The sequence below is a fragment of the Belonocnema kinseyi genome, chromosome 3, assembly GCF_010883055.1.
Source record: "Belonocnema kinseyi isolate 2016_QV_RU_SX_M_011 chromosome 3, B_treatae_v1, whole genome shotgun sequence".
Classification (NCBI taxonomy): Eukaryota; Metazoa; Arthropoda; class Insecta; order Hymenoptera; family Cynipidae; genus Belonocnema; species Belonocnema kinseyi.
The window spans coordinates 153,587,047-153,595,647 of record NC_046659.1 but is presented as its reverse complement, the minus strand read 5'-3'; positions in this window follow the sequence as shown (position 1 = coordinate 153,595,647).

Sequence of the window (8,601 nt, the reverse complement as noted above, 5' to 3'; positions counted from 1 at the left end):
ATATCTCCCGAAATCGTACATGGTGAGGGGGTTGAAAATTGTCTACTAAAAAAATCCAAAGTACGTTTTTTGATAAAATCCTTGATTTTTGTTGAGAAATAGTAGAATTTTTAACTAATGTGGACCAATTTTGAACCAGCATTGAAAGTTGAAACAGTTTAATTTTCAACCAAAATTATAAGTTTTCAAACAAGACATTTAAGTTTCTATTATAAAGAAACATTTTTTGAACAAAATACATAAATTTCCAACTAATAAAATAGGTGAATGTTTAACTAAAAAAAAACATTTTCAACCAACAATAGAATAGTTAAATTTTCTGTTAAAAATATTAATTTTTAAACAAGAAAAAGCGAATTTTTTAATAGAATAGTTGCATCTTTAGACATAGAGATGAATTTTCAACTAAAGTAATGAATCTAGAACCAAAACAATTACGTTCGAACAAAGTAATATAACTTTGACCAAAAAAAAAATAAATTTTCAGACAAAAAGAATGAATTTTTAAACAATTAAATTTATCCTCAACCGAATAATTTAATTTTAGACAAAAAGATCAATTTTCTACCAAAGAAGGTAGATTTTTAACAAATTATATAAATTTTCAACTAAAAAAGATAAATTTACTAAACCAAACATAGAATGGTTCGATTTTGCAGTTAGAAAAGTAATTTCTAGACAACAGAAAACGAGTTTTCATCCAAATTAATTAATTTTCAACTAAAAATATAAATATTCAAGCCAAAATGGAATAGTTACATTTTCAGGTAAAAAAATTAATTTTCAACTAAAAGGAAACGAATTTTCAATCAAACATAGGAATTTTTGACAAAATATTGGGATTTTTAATCGAAAATATGAATTTTCTATTTAAAAAACAAGAAATTGCCAACTAAATAGTTTTTCTTCGAGTAAAGACATAAATTCTTAACAAAAAATATAATAGTTAAACTTTTTTAATGAAGAAGATTATATTTCTAAAAAAAAGTCATTTTTCACGAAAAATGGAATATTTCAAGTGAATTTTTAACTAAAGTGATGAATCTTCAGCTAAACAAATTTAAAAATTAAATTAATATTAAAATTTTCAGTTAGTAAAATAAATTTGTAAAAATAAAATAAACGATCGTTAAACAAAAATAGTTCAATTTTCAAACAAAGAAATGAATTTTTAATCAAAGGTATAAAGTTTTAGCTAATGATAGAACTCTTCTGCAAAAAAGATGAATTTTCAACAAATAGTTGAATTTTCACCTAAGGCAGACACATTTTTTACTAAAATTAGAATAGTTAAAACTTCAGTATAAAAATTAATTTTCAATAAAATTAGAGTAAATTTTCAAAGAAATAGTATTTATAACAATAATAAAATAATTGAAATATTTACGTAATACAGGAATTTTAAATTAAATATTAGAATTTTCAGCTTAAGAAGATAAATTTTGGACCAAGCATGTACCTGCGAGTTAAATTTTCGGTCGAAAGAATTAATTTTCAACTAGAAAACATAATTTTGAACAAAAAAAGTTTTTTTAAAGTTTTTTTTTGTTTTTGTTTAGAAATTATTTTCTGGTGAAAATTGTGATAGTAGGTATTACTAACTATACTTGTGTAGTCTCATAGGGGGTCGTTTCGAATTTGCCCCTGGGGTAAAAAGACCCTTTCCTTCCCCTAGATTCGACATAAGCTTGTGGGGTGGATTATCACCAAGCTGTCCATTCATTCAGCCAGTAGGGTGCGCAGCAGCTCCTTAATATGTAACTACAGGTGTCAGGCACCCTTATAAAACCACCCCGACTTTATTGTTCGCTAGAACTATAAATATTTTCAAAAATTTATTTCTGTATGAAGATTTCCTCACAGAGAATTTTTTAAATATATATTTTACTCGAATTAAAAATTTAATTAAATTTAATTTAAATATAAAATAAAAATTATGTTTAAATGTAGGCTTTTTCTATGGTTATCGATTTTTTCGTAACCCCTTGTCCAGCTTGTTATGACCTAACGTGATGGAAAATTTTGGAAGCTTTAATATTGCCTGAATTTAAACATAATTTTTATTTTACCGAATTATTTCCATTTAAGGTAAACCATTCCATGTTCATCTTTATGGTTCAAAATTTAACCATCCTGTTGGAAACTACTTTTATATTAGTCAATAATTAATTTTCTTAAATGAAAATTTAATTTGTCCATTTTTGATTAAAAGATTTTAGTTTTTTAAACTGGAAATTTAACTATTCTATTTTTGGTTGAAAACTGATCTTTTTAGTTAAAAATTAAAATATTGGGTAGAACTTTATAGTTTCGTTGAAAATTGGCCTTTTTTAATTGAAAGTTCAACTACTGTGGGCTTAAAGTTGAACTCCTTTACTGAAAATTAATTTTTCTGGGTGAAAATTAAATTATTTTCTTAAAAATTATTTTTTTTCTAACTGGAAATTTAATTATTACACTTTTGGTTGAAAATTCATAACTTTAGTTAAAAATTGAAATGTTGGGCAGAACGTTGAGTAGTTTCGTTGAAAATTGACCTTTTTTAATTGAAAGTTCAACTACTGTGTGTTGAAAGTTGAACTGCTTTATTGAAAATTAATTTTTCTGAGTGAAAAATGAATTATTTTGTTGAGAATTCTTTTTTAAAGAATGTTTTGTTTTTTAACTGGAAATTTAAATATTATATTTTTGGTTGAAAATTCATCTTTTTCGTTAAAAATGTAAATATTGGGTAGCACGTTGAACTCCTTTGTTAAAAATAGATTTTTTATAAGTAAAGATTAATTATTTTAGTTTTAAAGTTTCCCTGTTAGTTAAAAATCTGAATATTTTGTTAAAAATTTGCCTTTTTTCTCGAAAATTGAATTTTTGAACTAAAAACTAAAATATTTTACTTTTGGGTTAAAAATATATATTTTTAATTGAAAATTGAACTAGTGGTTAGAAAGTTAAACTCCTTTGTTAAAAATTCTTTTTTGTTCTTGAAAGTTTAATTATTTTCTACACAATTCGTTTGTTGAAAATGAACTATTTAGTTAAAAGTAAAACTTCTTAATTAATTTTTTTGGTAAATTGAACTCTTTCAGTTAAAAATTCGACTACTGGATTGAAAGTTGAACTCTTTTGTTGAAAATTATTTCGTTGAAAACTCGCTTTATTTTGTTTGAAAATTCATTTTTTTGTGGAAAATTGATCTTTTTTAGATGGACATTCCACTACTGGGATGAAGATTGAACTCTCTAGTTGAAAATACGTTTTTAGGTTTTAAATTTTTTTGTTGAAAATTCACTTTTTTTTGCTTGTTTGAAAGTTGAACTCCTAGGTTGAAAATTAATTGTTTTGATTCAAAATTTATCTTCTTGTTCCACATTCTACTAGTGAATTGGAAGTTGAACTTCTTTGTTGATTTTTAAAAATATTTAATTCGTTTTTGTTAAAAATTTCCTTTTTAAAATTTCAAATTGGTTTTTTCAACTGAAAATTTAATAATTTCATTTATGGTTGAATTTAATTTAAAAATTTATCTCTTTGGGTAAAAATCTACCTATTTTATTAAGACTTCATTTTTTTTGTTAAAAATTGATTTAAGGAACTGAAAATAAAAATATTTGTTGGTTTAAAATTTATATTCTTTTAGTTGAAAATTCCAAACGTATTTCTTCGGTTAAAAATTAAAAAAATTAATTGAAAATGAACAACTTAGTTAAAAGTTGAATTTTATATTGAGAATTCAACTAGCGGGCTGGAAGTAGAATTCTTTTGTTGAAAAATAGTTTTTTTCTTTAATATTTTATTGTTTCTGTTAAAAATTAATTTTTTAAATCATAAATTGGGTTTCGAACTAAAAATTAATCTATTTCATTTTTGGTTGAAAAAGTATCTTTTTTAATTTAACTTTCCACCACTGGGTTGAGAAATTGAACTGCTTTACTGAAAATTCACTTTTTTATTGAATAAACAAGAATAAATAATATTATGTGGGGCTTTTTATAGTAATCAAAATTTCGAAAAATGAGTCCTTACCAATTTTTTCAATAAAAAGAAAATTATCACATTTATAGCATTATCAAAATTCAAAAAATCAAAGGAAAATGAAAACTTGAAGCCGAACAATGTACTATATGAAAAAGTCCGTCGAAGGAAAACGTTGATTTTTGAAAACCCTAAAAGATTATCATAACAATTTTTAGAATTTTCTTGAAAAATCGAAAATTCAAATTTCAATCGCACAAAAATAATGAAAAATAAAAAATCTCATTTTTCGGTCAAACATGCACGATATGAAAAAAGATAGCAAGACAAAAATGGTGCACCCCAAAATAGTATACAAATTTCTAATACATTATTTTTTATGGGACGCGTAGTTTTTGCTGTAATTTTCCAAAATTTTAGTAATTACATTTTTGGACAAACGATTTTAAAAAAGTGAAAGCCAAAAGTTGTATCATGAAAAAGATCTACAACTTTGTTATGAACTTTATTATAAAAATGCAGTGAAATTAAAAAAAAATGTTGTTGGAAAGCGAAAAATAACATTTTATTTTACAAAATACTTTGCCTAAATTAGATACCAGTTAAAAATTTTTTAATTATAAATTTTAATAAAAATTATACAATTTTGTATCATCCTAATTAGAATGGTACGATTTTTTCTAGTTATAAATTTCAATTTCAAAAGATTTATTGTGATTAAAGTGAAAACTACGTTGAGTGAACTTGAGAAAAAAACAAAAAATGTCGGTTAGTAACATTTTTCTTCAAAAAGACGCAAAAAGTCAAATTCAAAAAATCGAATATACTAATTTTCAAATAAGAAAATTCATTGTCTACAAAAGAAGACGAATGTTTGAACATAAAATTTTAGTTTCCGATAAAACAGATGAATCATACAAAAAAAGTGATTTTTAAGAAAGAAAAATAATTTTTCAACAAAATGATCAAATATATAACCAAAGAGATTAACTTGCAAATTAAAATAATGATATTTTTGTTCAAAACTACTAATTTTTAACAAGAAAAGATTGCTTAGTCAAGAAAGAAAAAAAGATTCATTCGAATTGTTGAAATTTCAAGACAAAAAACAAATATCCTATAAAACAAGTGAAATTCCAATTTTTAACCAAGTAGTTTAATTTTCAATCAAAGGCAATTAATTTTCAACAAATAATGTAATAATAGGTATTAAAACGAAAAATATTTTAATTTAAAATAAAAGCCGTTGAATTCAACCCAAAAATACGCATCTTCAACAAAATAGTCGAATCCTCATCCAAATAAGACTAATTTTCAGCCAAACAGTTGCATTTTACTCGAAAAGATAATAAATTTCTATTAAAGCAGATAAAATGTTAAATAAAAATACAAAATAAAAAAAAATTGGTACATTTTTAACTAAGAAGGATTTTGATTGGATTTTGAATAATCTTCTGCCAAAACAGTAAACCAAAAAATAAGGTCTGTGATTGAAAATGTAATCTCCAGGATAAACAAAGCAAAAGAACCATAGAAATAGAAATAGAAGGGAAATAAATTACTGACAAAAATATTTCATTGGGGATGCCGCATAACTTAATTTTCGAAACTCCTTAATTTTCCCCAGACCATGAGTATTTAAAGACCAAAATTTTAATCTTGACATTTTTCTAATGCAGAATCTTTTATAAATGAAATAAAAAAATTACGGAAAGTGTTTCTTATAGAAATTCCCTGAATTTTGCGAGATTTTCATTAAAATCCCTGACTTTTCTCTGAATCTCTGAGAAATCAAATTCCCTGACTTTTTTCTGAGTTTTCCCTGACCTGCGGCCTGGATATTCTATCTATGTTTTACCTATTTTTAAATCAAAATTTCGAGAAAAAATGTCGGATTTGGCATCAAATTCAAGGACCTTATGCCCCCCCCCCCAATTCACTATGCTTTTTTGATAATCGGATTTTTTCGATTTGAAATAGTAGACGCGAGTTTCGTGATTCTTTGTCACGTATGTAGTTTAAGGTCAGATAGATAAAATGTATAAATAATTCTTGCTGTTCCCTTTTGAAGAAATGACTTGTAAATGCAGTATACTGATGATCTTAATTACAGGTATCAGAAGAAAAAATGAATTGAAAGTTTAAAAAATCAAAAATTCCACTTTCGATAAAACTATAGAAAAAACAACAAAAATATGGAATGAAAAATAAAATGGAAGTAAAAAATGGAAAAGTATACATTAAAAAAAGGTGTACAAAATTTTAATTAATAACTTTTTGATAGCATGCATAGTTTCTTTTAATCGTAAAAAATAAAGCGGAAATTAAAGAAATTAAATTGTTTGAAAGACGATACAAAAGAAGAAAAAAAAATAAATTGACAAAGTTGTTGAAAGAGAAAAGGTGTACAAATTTTATACAAACTTTCTGTAATAAGAATAAATCAGAAAAATAAAAAATTAACTTTTTAGAAAAATGAAGCAAGTTACAATAACTTTTTATTTAACAAAAATTTTTGCTAAAATTGTGACTACATATTTTCTGAGAAGCACAATTCGTCTATTGACAATCCAACTGTTGAATTTTGTAGAAAACTTGACTCTTAAAAATTACACTGTTGAAGTTTTCAGAAATTTCTACAAAAAGGCAAATTTTATACAAAACAGTTCAGTTGACAGTTATAATATAATAACACAGGCCGAATAAATTTGACGAAAGTCAAAAGCCAGAAATCAGACCAAACATTTCCGAAGGATTTTGATGCGCTAAATCCGAATCCGAACTCAAAATTGCTCCTGCATGTCAGGTTTTCAAGATATCGTAACCTAAAAGTGCAAAAAACGCGTTTTTTAGCTGTTTTTCAGGTTATGTAACCGCACAAGAAAAATGTCTACCTCAAAGCTAATACGCAATTTGAAAGTACTAATCTTCCCTTTTCAAAAATAATTGGATTTATTAGGATACGTTTATTTTTCACCAAAATATTGTAATTTGAAATTTTTTATTTTAGCCTTTTAACCCATTAACGCTGACGTGTACAGATTTATACAAAGAATTCTCTATTGCTAACGGTACGATATTTTTTCTTCAAAATATTATCTCAGGGGTTTTCGAGGTTACCCTTTCTATTGCCGGTGTCAGTTTTTTGTTATAACCCCTAGAAGATCCAACATGGTGGCCACAATTTAGGGCTTTAAAAAAGAATAAAGGATACCGTACAAAATATCAACAAAAAAGCGTACAGTCGTTTGGAACCAAACTTTGAACATTGATAAAACAATAAAAAATATGGAACCCTTGTTTTTTAATTTCTACGGAAGTCGTTTCCTAGGGGTAGAAACCACCCCTATCAAGCCACAAGCATGCTAACCCACCTGACTCTGGGAACAATAAGATTAGTCGCATATTTTCTTGGAATAATGAAGTTCCATGGCACAAGTGAGTTAACCCACCTACCTGCTAATCCACCTAAACTCAGAAATCACCCCTACCAAATCATAAGCAGGCTAACCCACCTAACCCTGGGAGCAGCGAATTTAGTCGTTTTCATTTCGTGAAATAATTGAATGCCACACTGCAAGTGGGCTAACCTTGAAATGTAATTTTTCAATTTAGCGTATTAATCCATTAACGCCGAGATGGTATGCCATTGTCCCTTGAAAATTTTATCGGAGGGGTTTTCGGGGGTTCCTTTTCGATTGGCTAATTTTTTTGTTATAACTTCTAGAAGAGCGAATATGGAAAACAGTTAGGGCTTTAAAAAAAATTATACTATTATGGTTCATTTAATATTGTAAATTTATTTAGGATTTTCCAGCTTACTAAGACAAGACTCAATATTTTTCAGCCACTTAAGGCTGTACTTGGGATTATCCAGCTAAGCAAGAAAGTACTTAATATTTTCCAGCCCATTAAGGCAAGACTTTAGATTGCCCAACAATTACGACAAGCCTTTGAATTGTTCAGCTAGGCAAGGAAGTACTTAATATTTTCCAGTCAATTGAGGCAAGACTTTAGACTGCCCAGCCAATCAAGGAAAGACTTACGATTGCCCCTTCAGTTAAGGCAAGACTTGGGATTGTCCAGCTACGCAAGGAAGTACTTAATATTTTACAGCCAATTAAGGCAAGACTTTAGATTGCCCAGCCAATCAAGGAAAGACTTTAGATTGCCCAGAAAATCAAGGAAAGACTTTGAATATTCTAGCCAATAAAGGCAAGACTTTTTATCGCCCAGCCAGTCAAGGCAAGACTTTGAATCGCCCAGTCAGTCAAGGCAAGACTTACAATTGCCCATTCAGTTAAGGCAAGACTTGGGATTGTCTAGCTACGCAAGGAAGTACTTAATATTTTCCAGCCAATTACGGCACGACTTATATTGCCCAGCCAATCAAGGAAAGAATTTAGATTGCCCAGCCAATCAAGGAAAGACTTTGGATTGCCCAGACAATCAAGAAAAGACTTTGAATTGCCCAGCCAATAAAGGCAAGACTTTGTATCGCCCAGCCAGTCAAGTCAAGACTTTGAATCGCTCAGTCAGTCAAGGCAAGACTTACGATTGCCCATTCAGTTAAGGCAAGACTTGGGATTGTCCAGCTACGCAAGGAAGTACTTAATATTTTCCAGCCAA